Source organism: Lucilia cuprina, chromosome 2, assembly GCF_022045245.1.
Source record: "Lucilia cuprina isolate Lc7/37 chromosome 2, ASM2204524v1, whole genome shotgun sequence".
Taxonomy (NCBI): domain Eukaryota; kingdom Metazoa; phylum Arthropoda; class Insecta; order Diptera; family Calliphoridae; genus Lucilia; species Lucilia cuprina.
Genome location: NC_060950.1, coordinates 2,450,553 through 2,463,768, shown reverse-complemented (window position 1 = coordinate 2,463,768; position 13,216 = coordinate 2,450,553).

Here is a 13,216-nt window from a genome sequence, read left to right as displayed (position 1 = left end):
ACAAACAACAGCAAATAAACAACAACAACATGTTAGTGTAATAAATTTTCTCAAATACTCTTAAAATTATGGTGGCACTTGCACAGATCTGACATAATCATCATTGGGCCAACAGGAAAATTAACAAGACGATAATCCCCCTTTTTGACAGAAATAATATAATAAAATAAAAATAATACTGACAACATTAACATACAACAACATCATTTAACAATCATCATACATATTCATTTCGAAACACACACATGGATAGTCAGTCATTTATAAACTTAAATAAATAAGAGGGGAATTTATTTTTTATTTATTTATTATTATTGCGTTGTTGTTTTTGTTCCGTTTTATTATTATTTATTATTTTTTAATAAAAAAAAATAACCAATCACATTGCTTACCCAACCATTCAAGAAGTTTTTAAAATTTAAACAAAAATTTTTTTATTAAAATCGAATTTTCTACGTGCAAATCGTAATAGGCTGTCAGCATTTACTGCAGCCTGTAATTGTTTTTATAATTTAAAAAATCGTTTTTACGTTATATTGAATTTTAGTTGTATGTAAGCGCGGTGTTGTCTGTTTATTAGGAGGGACTCAACATTTTAAGATGTTTCCAATCCAAGATAATTTAATTTTTTATTAAATTTCTTATTCAAGCCCTCTAGCCATTGTCAACCTTAAAGTTTTTTAAACATTTTATTATAGCCATTGCTAACCTTAAATCAATTTTTGTATTTTACAAAACATTTCATTATTTGTTAACGTTTTTCGTGGGCCTGCCTATGAAATCAACAATTAGAATTTGTTTTGCAGTTCTCTTGTGTGTGTTTAATTTTTGTTGTTGCTTTTTTTTATAAGTACATACATAAAGTTGTATTTTTAATTTCAAAGTTACTTGCTGTTTTTTCTTTCATTTGAGTTTTATTAAGTCGCCATAGTTTTTTGTATAGAAATTCTGCTTAGCAGCACCCACCCTTTAATTTTACATTATTAGGATTGCGAAAATTTTAGCAAGTGTCTTCTTGCTTTAATTTATTTTTTTTATACCATTAATTTCTTTGTTTTGATTTTGCAAATTTAAAAATTGAAAAAAAACAGAAAACGTTTGAAACGCTTTAAGTATTTTTGTTTTTAATTTTACTGCATGAAGTAAACATTTCAAATTTATTTACATGTATTTATCTGTAAAAAAAAGTTATTAAAGGGGCCTATTAAATCTAATTGTAAAATCAGACTGTTTAAGGACTTTATTTATTAGACCTCGTAAATTTAAGAACAGTTTATAAAAAATAATTTTATCAACTTCAATATCCAACAAGAAAGAGTAAGTAAATCGTGGTAATAAATTCCGGAAGCATCGATTTATAATGCTTTTCATTATTATTGTTATTATATATATTATTATATGGAAAAGCATTATAAATCGATGCTTTCGGAATTTATTACCACTTACATAATTACTCTTTTACTAGGGCAGTGTCACACGTTCAATATATATCGTGATATTTGCTGTATTATGATATGTATACGTGTATCATGTAATATTGACGGATCATGTTCCATATCACAGAAAACCCGAATTTTCTGAAATCCAAAATTCGTATCAATATTTATAATGGATCATGTGATAAATATTGAACGTGTAGCGTGTTTTGAGATATCGATCACGATACATTTATAAAATTCGCAAAAATAAATATAATAAAACAAATGAAAATGAAATATCGTTTGAAAAGTTGTTAAAAAATATAAAAGAAAATTGCTTTTTTCTAAATTTGTGTTATTTCGGGATTTTCGCGGCATTTGTTTAACCATCCGCAGACCCGTATACCATAAAATATTCCAAATACTGACGTAAAAAATATATCGATATTAACATAAGTTTTGTAAACATCAGAGGAATTTTCGGCATAGAGTTCTATATCTATTTTGATGTTTACAAAACTCATGTTATTTAATATTGATATACACCAGAATTTAAAATCCTGATCTCAGTATAATAAAACAAAAGTTTTAAGTTAATTACGGGAAAAATAATTTTAAATCTTATCAAGTTTTCTTTAGCTTACGTAGAAACATATTTAAATCCCTTAAAGTCATTTTCGGACAAAAAACACTCTAACAATATTTGTCCCGACATTTCGACAGGAATGCAAACATTTGTTTTGGATATATTGTATTGAGATCAAGTATTCCCACAAAAAAAGTGGTTTAGTGGACATCTTAATATAAGACCTCTTATTTTTTTATGGCAAAAATACCTATATTTAAATAGGGAAGGTACTAATGCTATCCCAAAAAAAGTATTTTGATTGATTAATTTCCTATTGGTGACGAACTTAATAATATTTAATTATTAATCCTTCAAAACTGCAATTCCTCAATTATCAAAAGCTGAATAAATAAATGAATATTAATTAAAATATTAAACATTAAAGAACACTGCAATTATAAGTAACTAGCTAAATGTACCCGGCGTTGCTCGGGTTTTCTTCGATTCTTACAGATATTATATAGCTCTTGTTAGTTATGAGGGTCAAAAAATTAAAATGGTCATAAATTATTACTAATGTTGATTAGAGGGTTTTTAATGACTTTTTGTTTTTGAAGTTCAAAATTTCGATTTGGTCATCATTATTTCCAAAGAAAAAACATTGTGTAAGCTAATATTAAGTTTAAGAAAAAAATAATAGTGCAAAAATGGTAGTTATACAGTTGATAAATCTAACTGGATTTTTTGAATAAAAAAAGGTGGATTTATCTAATATATGTATGTTTGTAGGGCAATATCCCTAATTCATAAAACAAAACCATAATAATTTGTTGTAAAATAAATTTGATTTATTTTTATTTTTGCCGAAGGATGTCAAATATTTTTAAAGTGTGTAGAAATAGTAAATTAGATAAAAGTTATTTAACTAAAATATCGTACACTTGCAATAGCATACACGTGCAAAAAAAAACAATTTTTCCAATTGTATGGAACAACTTTAGTATTAATTAAATTTTATTAATTATTTATTAAAATTTTCTAGCTATACCCAGTGTGCTTCGCTACCCTCATCGTAGTGGAATAAAATAAATATCATTATTGTAAATGTATATATATCTGCAATATCAATAATTCCCCTTTTAGAGAACTCTTTAAGTTTGATTTTATGATTCTAGTCTCAATATTACAGAAAATTAGAAAAAACAGTTGAAGAACGAAAAAGTACCAGACAGTGCCTTTTTATATATTTTCATTAAATCAGGATGACGCATGTTAAATTTTCAACCAGAAACCAAAAAAAATCGCATAAAGATTTTTATACAATCAGGAAGCTACATGTCCAATTTAATGTTTTTAGGTTCAATATTATAGAAAATTCGAAAAGTATTAGTAAAAGAACAAAAAAGTACCAGAGTATGCTTTTTCAATTTTCGTTCAATTGGGATACTGCGTGTTTAATTTTATGTTTGTATATTCAATATTTTAGAAAGCTCTAAAAGTACCAGTACCACTGAAGTACGAAAAAGTACCAAAGGACCTATTTTATTCAATTTCATGTTCCTAAGTTCAATATTATAGAAAATTCAAAAATATTCCAGTTTAAATTTTCATTCACTCAAGTCCCTGATTGCTTTTATAGATTCTAATTAACTCCGGACTCCACATGCTTAATTTCATGTTTCTAGGATCAATATTATAAAAAAAACACAAAAATTACCTTTTAAAGAACGAAAAAGTACCAAAAAGTGCCCTTTTATAGGTTCTTACTTAAAAATAGGCTCTAAACGCTTAATTTCATGTTTCTAGGTTCAATATTATTGAAAATTCAAAATGCACCTTTTAAAGAACGGAAAAGTACCAAAAAGTCCCCTTTTATAGGTCCTCACTTAATCCGGGCTCTACGTGCTTAATTTCACGTTTCTAGGTTCAATATTATACAAAAATCCAAAAAGTACCTTTTGAAGAACGAAAAGTCCCCTTTTATTTATTATTTTATAGATTCTCATTTACTCCGGGCTCTACATACTTAATTTCATGTTTCTAGGTTAAATTTTATAGAAAACTCAAAAAGTACCTTTTGTAAAACGAAACAGTACCAAAAAGTCTTCTTTTATAGATTCTCATTTACTCCGGGCTCTACATGCTTAATTTCATGTTTCTAGGTTCAATATTATACAAAAATCCAAAAAGTACCTTTTGAAGAACGAAAAAGTACCAAAAGTCCCCTTTTATAGGTTCTCACTTAATCCATCCTCTACATACTTAATTTCATTTTTCTAGGTTCAATATTATAGGAAATTCAAAAAGTACCTTTTGAAGAACGAAAAAGTACCAAAAAGTCCCCTTTTATAGATTCTCATTTACTCCGGGCTCTACATACTTAATTTCATGTTTCTAGGTTCAATATTATAGGAAATTCAAAAAGTACCTTTTGAAGAACGAAAAAGTACCAAAAAGTCCCCTTTTATAGATTCCCATTTACTCCGGGCTCTACATGCTTAATTTCATTTTTCTAGGTTAAATTTTATAGAAAACTCAAAAAGTACCTTTTGTAGAACGAAAAAGTACCAAAAAGTCCGCTTTTATAGATTCTCATTTACTACGTGCTCTACATGCTTAATTTCATGTTTCTAGGTTCAATATTATAGAAAATTCAAAAAGTACCAGTCGAAGTACGAAAAAGTACCAAAAAGTCCCCTTTTTTTTAGATTCTTACTTACTCCGGGCTCTACATGCTTAATTTCATGCTTCTAGGTTTAATTTTAAAGAAAACTCAAAAAATACCTGTGTAGAACGAAAAAGTACTGAAAAGTCTCTTTATTATTAATTTCATGTTTCGATTTCAATATCAAAGAAAACTCAAAAACTACCAGATGGAGAATGAAAAAGTACCAAAAATATCACTTGGTACCGGGTTTCCAAATAACACCTCATTAGCATATTTAGTGTTTCTAAATCTAAAAATTTTATCTAAATTGGATCATTGTGTTTGAATAAAATCAAATTTCCAGTTTTTACCCCTTTTGGTACTTTTTTCTACCCATTAACGAAATAAAAATTCTATTCCAAAATGTTGCAACATCGTAGTGGGAGCCCGTTATTACGTATTTATATGTATAAGATAATAAACCAAAATCAATGTTTTATGAAAAAAGTACCAAAAATAGGTACAATTTTCACCCCTTAAACATCCGAATAACCAAAAAGTACTAAATTTATATTTTTATTTTTTCGTCAAGTTATGAAGGAGTCAAAAATATTGTTTGAATGGGGTGCAAAAAAAGTACCAAAATACAGTTTTTACCCGTTTATTCCCTTAAGGGGCCGAAATTGAAAAAAGTACCAGACACCTGTCCGCTTATTTTTTAAATGAACGACGATAAGCTTTAAACTATTTTTGTATCTTTTCTAGTTTAGGAGATATGAGGTTACCGATTTTACCCGTTTTTACCCTTTTTTACCCCCTAAACATTCGAATTTCCAAAAATCCCGTCTTAGTGGATCTATTTGGTGGGAGACCAACCCCCTGTCCAAATTTCAGCTCTTTAGCTTTAACCGTTTAGGCTGTGCGATGATGAATCAGTCAATCAGTCAGTCAGTCAGTCAGTAACGTTAGAATTTTATATATATAGATTACTATTTTACAAATATGTACTATAAATTCCAAATAAAAAGATTATTATTATTTAATTTCGTTCATCTTTATTTATTTTTATGTATATAAATTTTCCATAATTATTTTTTATTCGTCAGTATTAGATGCCATACAACCAACAATGACGGCGCGGCGCACAATCTTTTTTCCCTATAGACTTTAAAATACGACAACAAACATTTTTACTAGGTTAACAGTAATTTCAGATAGATGATTATATAAAATAATGAAAAATTGTCTATTATAACAGCAATAGAAAAAGTATTAGATGTTTGAAAAGAGAACGATATAAAAATAATTGAATAATACAATATAAACAACTGTAAGCTGTTAGAAGAGTGCAAGTACTTGTAGTCGTAAATAAAGAGTGTGTATTTGTTATTGCTTTGAAATGCTCGTTGAACAAATAATAATTTTTCTATTAAATAGACTTTGTTTATAAGGGGTTAACTATGTATTATTTTAAATTCATTTGTAAAAGACAAAAAACATTATTTATCCTTGCAATAAATATTTAATATTAAAGTTTGTTTTGATTTTTTAGTTTTCAAGATATTGCAGTTTTGGTGTAAACAAGATTTTTGCATTATTATTAGGGATTTTAAAACAATTTTTATATTATTTTTACTCCTAAAAAGACAATTTGACTCATTATTATACATTTTATTGTTTCAAATTAGTTTAATTATCATTATTGCCACTCATTGAAGCTAATTGTATTTATTGGATTTTTTTATTTCATTTTTGTGTTCATAAATGATTGTCGTTATTGCTCGTTCGAGCCTTTTGTACAAAAAAACTACAGAACAGTTTTTGTTCATTTACTTTTAAATGTAATTATTATTTGAAGCTTGTTGTTGCTGCTGATTGTTGTTGTTGCTTATGTATTTTGGTGTCGTTAACGATGATGATGGTTCTTTTTAGTGGATGATTAAACTGAATTTAATCGTTTGCGACCAGGCTCCCATAATTACTTTGAAAGTGCATCATCATTTAGTAAGTTTGGCGTGTACAATATAAATGCGATTTGTGTTCATATTCGATTTCAATTCTTTTTCTTCGTTACGTTATATTTTCATTATCATTATAATTATAATGCTCATTATTTTGATTTTAATTGGCATGTATGAACAAATTTGCCAGCGAGTATGGATATAGGTATATGTAGCTTTTGCTCATTAGTTGTTGTGTTTGCATATATATGTATATAAGAGTTGGAAATATACAGAAATATGTAAGTAAGTAACTAACTAACTAACTAACTAACTAACTAACTATCTAACTAACAAACTAACAAACTAACTAACTAACTAACTAACTAACTAACTAAATAACTAACTAACTAACTAACTAACTAACTAACTAACTAACTAACTAACTTATTAAATAACTAACTAACTAACTAAATAACTAACTAACTAAGCTATCTATATATCTATCTATCTATCTACCTATCTATCTATCTATCTATCTATCTATCTATCTATCTATCTATCTATCTATCTATCTATCTATCTATCTATCTATCTATCTATCTATCTATCTATCTACCTATCTATCTATCTATCTATCTATCTATCTATCTATCTATCTATCTATCTATCTATCTATCTATCTATCTATCTATCTATCTATCTATCTATCTATCTATCTATCTATCTATCTATCTATCTATCTATCTATCTATCTATCTATCTATCTATCTATCTATCTATCTATCTATCTAATATGTATACCAATATTACCAACCCTGCTCGAAATTAACAACAAAAAAGCGTACATTGATGACAAAAATAACAAGTATGCACATATATACCCATCAGTTCGGCTGGCCAGTCTCGAACTACCTATTTAACCTACCTCTTACGGTTACCCCCACCGACTTTTCTGGTGAAAAGCTATTTTAATATGTGCTTTGCCTATGAGAATCAATCGTCACCCCATAGATTAGAAAGCCAGCCAAAAAGCTTATGTTCTTTAAGTGTCCACTGTCTCGCTTACAAAGGGAACACTAAAGTGACGACTATAGACACTTAATAAGAAGACTGTTCCAACGAACTGCTGGGAATAAATATACGTTCTCTTTTATACAGCACATACATACACCACCATCATTTAATTTTACACCAACAACAGCCAACGCCTGCCTTCCAATCAGCCAATCACTTTAATAAACAACAATGCCGATTTTTCTACTCTCACACCACTGAGAATCAAACAAAAGAAATGTTGTCGAAGGTTTGCTGAAATTTCTGTTCGCCTGATATCATGTGGAACAACAACGGCTGAAATACGGATTTTGGCTACGCGGATTGGTCAGATGCGACACGAAACATGTGCGGCTCTATAAAAAGTAACAACAAAATTTGGTTGGATGAGACAAATAAATAAGCGACGACAAACAACAAAATAAAAAATAAACCGCCGCAAAGACTGCCATCCGTCCGTTGCAATTCCATCATCCAACATTTTTATAAAATTTCTTGGAGCAGAGATGGAAAATGTTCAGTTTTTTATTTACATTTTTCTTAATTTGCTAATAAAATAAACATTTTTATAACGCATTTTGAAAAATAATAGCACGTTAGTTGTATAAAAAATCAAATATGTATATAAACGTAACAATATTATTTGACATATTCTATTATGTATAAGACTCCGTTGTTATTAAATTCAAATTTTTTATTTGAATTTAACGTATTGATTGTGAGTTGTAACGGTTTTTTGCACTTATCCGTTGTAGGAAAAAATAGTTGAACAAAGAAGCATTTTTACAAACAGACTGCGATGCGATGATGATACACCAACCAACCACATTTCAGCGATGACACTACGGCGCAACCGAAAATTCGAATTCTGTGCGAAATATGACACTAAATATTAGGAGCTTAAAATTGTATAGCAAGTAAAAAGTAGTAGATTTTATTTTTATTTTAATTATGAGAGCAATTGAGAGAAGTTTCTGTTTCAGAGATGGAAAGTTTTGTACTAATTTAATTTATTAATGATTAATAAAGGTTTATTTAAAAACTTAATGGAGATTTTTGCTTCTATAATAATTGTTCGTGTAGAACAGCATGCAATTACTCTTAAGCTAGTTACATATCAGTTTTGACTATATTGTGGACCATTTCTTATGAAATTATATATTTCCCATAAAATTTGTTCCTGTAGTTTTATTGCTTTAAAGATATTTTCTGAAGTGAGGAATAGGATCAAATCTGGTTTTTATGTGTTAATGATATATTGTTTTTTATGCCAGTAATGGGCGTTAAAATTATTTTCTGAAGGGGGTTAAAATCATTATTTTCCTAGGTCTATGTATCTGATCTGTTTCATATATTTAACGGACAGATCGTCTTAGAATTTTAAATGAGTCGGAAGCAAATAGAGTTACTTATACCGGGCTCTAGTATAAACTTGATAGAGTAAACGAGATATACTATTTCGATTGTATATCGAAAAAGTATATCTCGTTTACTAACGAAATGATAAAATCAATATATCCGCATACATATAGGGAAGAAATTAGCTAACTGCATTAAGATCACAGGTGGAAAGTGGAATTTAAATTTATATCAATATATGTAAATCAAGTAAACTTAAATTACGTAAACGAATAACAGTATCGACATTATGTTATCCGGTTACGGTATTTAAATTTATTTCGGTATCGGTATAATAGTATAAAAGTAGTATATCGGCAGCAGTAATAAATGTTAATAAAAAACAATTAAAATTATTATATTTTTCGAATCTTATTGTATCGTTATAAATAACCCTAAAAAATCCAATAGAATTTGAAAAGGTAATTAAAATGATTAATAGCTTAATTATATCATAATTTATCACAATTTATGAGTATTCGCAGTATTTGGATGAAAGATAGTACCGATTCTCTTTAAGGTCAACACAGACATGATAATTTTACCAATCTTGGTTCTCATGTTTTAATAAAATATGATTAAAAAGTGTTCTCAATTATGACATCTTAAATGCATATTTTAAAGTACGTCACTTTTGAACATAAATAAGTAATAGTATATGGACAAATTCTCATCGACATACCATCTCTGAAATGTTTAGCTTTAATTTTTCTTACGATATAAAAGAAAAAAAAACTAGAAGAATGCCATTTGATATTTCTGTTTGCCTAATTAGTTCGGCGCTGTCATTTCACAATGACCCACCTTTACGACACAGCAAAAAACCGACGACGAGTTGACGAGACTGACAGCAGACATTTTGTTGTAATTTTGTTAACCATTAATAATATCACACACCAGACGTGGAAAATTGACATTTTTTAAATAGTGGTACTAACATATAATAAAATAGTAAATTTTAGGGTTTAAATTACTAAATAAAATTTCCACTAGACTATAGACGAGAATATAGACCGAACTATAGACTAAACAGTTGACTAGACTATAGAATGCTATAGTCAAGTTTATAGACATTCCTATAGTCAAGACTATAAAGTGTGCTAATAACAAATATCTAATAACAATAACAACACCTGCAATAAGAAATTAGTGCTTTTTGTTATTGTTCCATTTCATTAGGTTTCTTAGAACTGGTTCACACTAGGAAACTTTTGTTGAGAAACTTTTGATTTTGTGTGTGAGAGAAAGAGATAGTTGATATTACTTCCTCTTTCTCTCACACACAAAAATCAAAAGTTTCCCAAAAAATTTTCCTAGTGTGAACCAGGTCTTAATGTCTCTCAAGCGTCTAACCATTGGAAGAAATATGAAAAAAGTCATATAAACCTAAAAAAGGAAATTTTTATCCTTTAATCCAGCTCGTCAAAAATAGTCCAAACAAAATTATTTATTCGTAAACTAGTAATATTAAAAAATGGCAAATGTTTTGAATATTTTGATAATACTTCAAAAGTTATGAATTTTTTCTTAAATTTTTTTCTAGCATTATTTTGGATAGAATCTAGCCGCAACATTTTTTGAGACCTGGTCACACAGTCTTTGATCGTAAAACAAACGAATACAATGACCGTGAGTGGCCTAGTTTCAATGTTCAAGGATTTTCAAACATTTTGAGGTCATTATATAGAATTTTGACGGTTATCAAGGTTAAATTCGTGCAAAACTAACATACTCAAAGCAAAATGTTTGCGAAAAATCTAATAATTCGCAAAACTAAAACAACAACGAACACATAAGTTTCGTATGATTTTGTTTAGTTTTTGGCGGAATTTTAAAAAAGTTCTTCGCTAAGTGATTGAGACAGTGTGTTTGTGTATGTTTTACTTGCAAAGATTTGATGGTACTTTGTATGTTCATGCGTACTTAAGCAGTAGTTCGTTCATTCATTCGCTGGCAGTGTTTTGAATTTATTTATTTATTATTGAGTTTAATGAACTTGTTTTACAAAGTTTATTCACCGACCTTCTTCAACACTTGATGAGTGTGTGTGTGGAATGGAATTGATTTTTTGTTTTTTTTTATATTTTTGGGGGTATTGCGTGTATTTTTCGGCTGTTAGTGTTTTTTTGATTTTGGTTGGTTGATAGGTTTGTTGGAAAAAAGATTTTTTGACTGTTTAGTGTCTTACTATTTTATATGTTGCCCGTATACGCTAGGTTGTGCTGAAGCTTTTTTCGAAGCTAAGGTTAAGGTTAAATAAAAAAAATTTAATGACTGAATAAACTAACATACTAACTACTAAAACATGCATATGTATGTTTTAGTTTTAAAGCTTTTTTGTTTGTTTAATAATAAATATTTATTTATTTATTATAGAAATAAAATTAATTTCCTGAATTGAACACTAAAATAACTTACCTATCGCTAATTATTTTTTCCCACTGTTATTTGTTCCTCTTGGTAAGTAGCCAGTGGTCATTTTTATATACATACATTATTTTTTACACTCATTACTGTTTTGTTTCTCGTTTCTCTTGTTGTAAATGCGTATGTGTGATGATTTTTTTACTTTTATTGTGTTTTCTGTTGTTGTTGTTTAAACATGCGGTCAGTCAGGTCCACAATCCAGTTTTATTACTAGGCCCTCATAATGCTCGAACAATGATTTAAAAAAATAGAAGGAAATTGTCCGTCTCGTCAATTTTCAATTTGTTTTATTTCTTGTTTTACAACAACAAACAACCTGTCATTCATTGCCGGTTCTTCTTGTACTGTTGTTGTTGGTTTTTGCCTTATAGTTTTGTTGTTTTTTTTTTTATTTTGTATGATGGTCATTATTTTTTTCTTTCTTTCTTTTAGTATTACAGTTCTTTTATTTTGTAAAACTTATGGCAAATGGCCAAGAATTAAATATTTATAAGAGTGTGTGTTTAATTTTTTACACCAGAAAAATATGTGCCAAAAAAAACTACAAATACTTAAAAGAAGCAAAAAATATGTGGAAAAAATTTGGATGGAATATATAAATAACAGGGTATCAGTGGTCAATTGTTGTAGGTTGAAATTCCCAAGGAAGAAGAAATACCATAAAGTAGTTGGGTGTTTTTTTATTAAACTATTGAAAAATAAATTGTATGGTACTACCGATCAGCAGCGGCAATAGTGAAAAATGAATAATTATTTAATTATGAGTTTAATAATTTTATAACTTTTGAGGTTTTCTATAAGAATAGGTACCTATATATTTTTGTAACTAAAGAAAAAAATCTATGGAGATCAAATTGCAGTTACGAGGTCATATAAGATTATTATTGAAACCTAAGAAAAAATCTATGGAGATCAAATTGCAGTTCCCAGGTCATCAATTAATATCAATATCCTGGCTGATTTTAAAATTGTTCCAAATGGGTAATAGGTGAACTATTGAACATATATACATACATACATACATACATACATACATACATACATACATACATACATACATACATACATACATACATACATACATACATACATACATACGTACATATATACATACATACATACGTACATATATACATACATACATACATACATACATACATACATACATACATACATACATACATACATACATACTTTCAAAAACCATTGCCCAAAAAAAATTCAATGCCAACCCTTATATGAGTTGACCTAAATATCATATCTAGTCTTTAATAAGGTCTAAACCCCAAAGTATACAGAGGTGTCACTTTGACGTTTGAAAAAGTCTAAAATCAGCTTTTTTTGAAATCGGTTTGTGCGTATTATAAGAACCTATAATTTATTTTATGTACTACACATATTGTCTGCAAAGAAATAACTGCAATTTTGATTTGGGGAGAAATATCTGTAAATTAAAGTTGTATCAGCCATATCCATTGCAATATTGAGAAGATTCGAATAAGAACTGTGCTGTAGAAAATGTTACAAGAACATTACAGAACCTTATAAACTTCGCATTAAGAAACTTCGCCGATTTTTTACAAATTTTCAAAGAAAGTATTTATTTTTTTTTCAATAATAAAGCGTATCATTATCAGAAAAAATGATAAATATTACGGCGCCGTGTTATAAAGCCATAGGTAATAAAGCCATATGTTTATATTTCTCATTTCATTGAGAAATAAGGCCATATGACTTTATTTCCATGTAAGGAATGAAATAA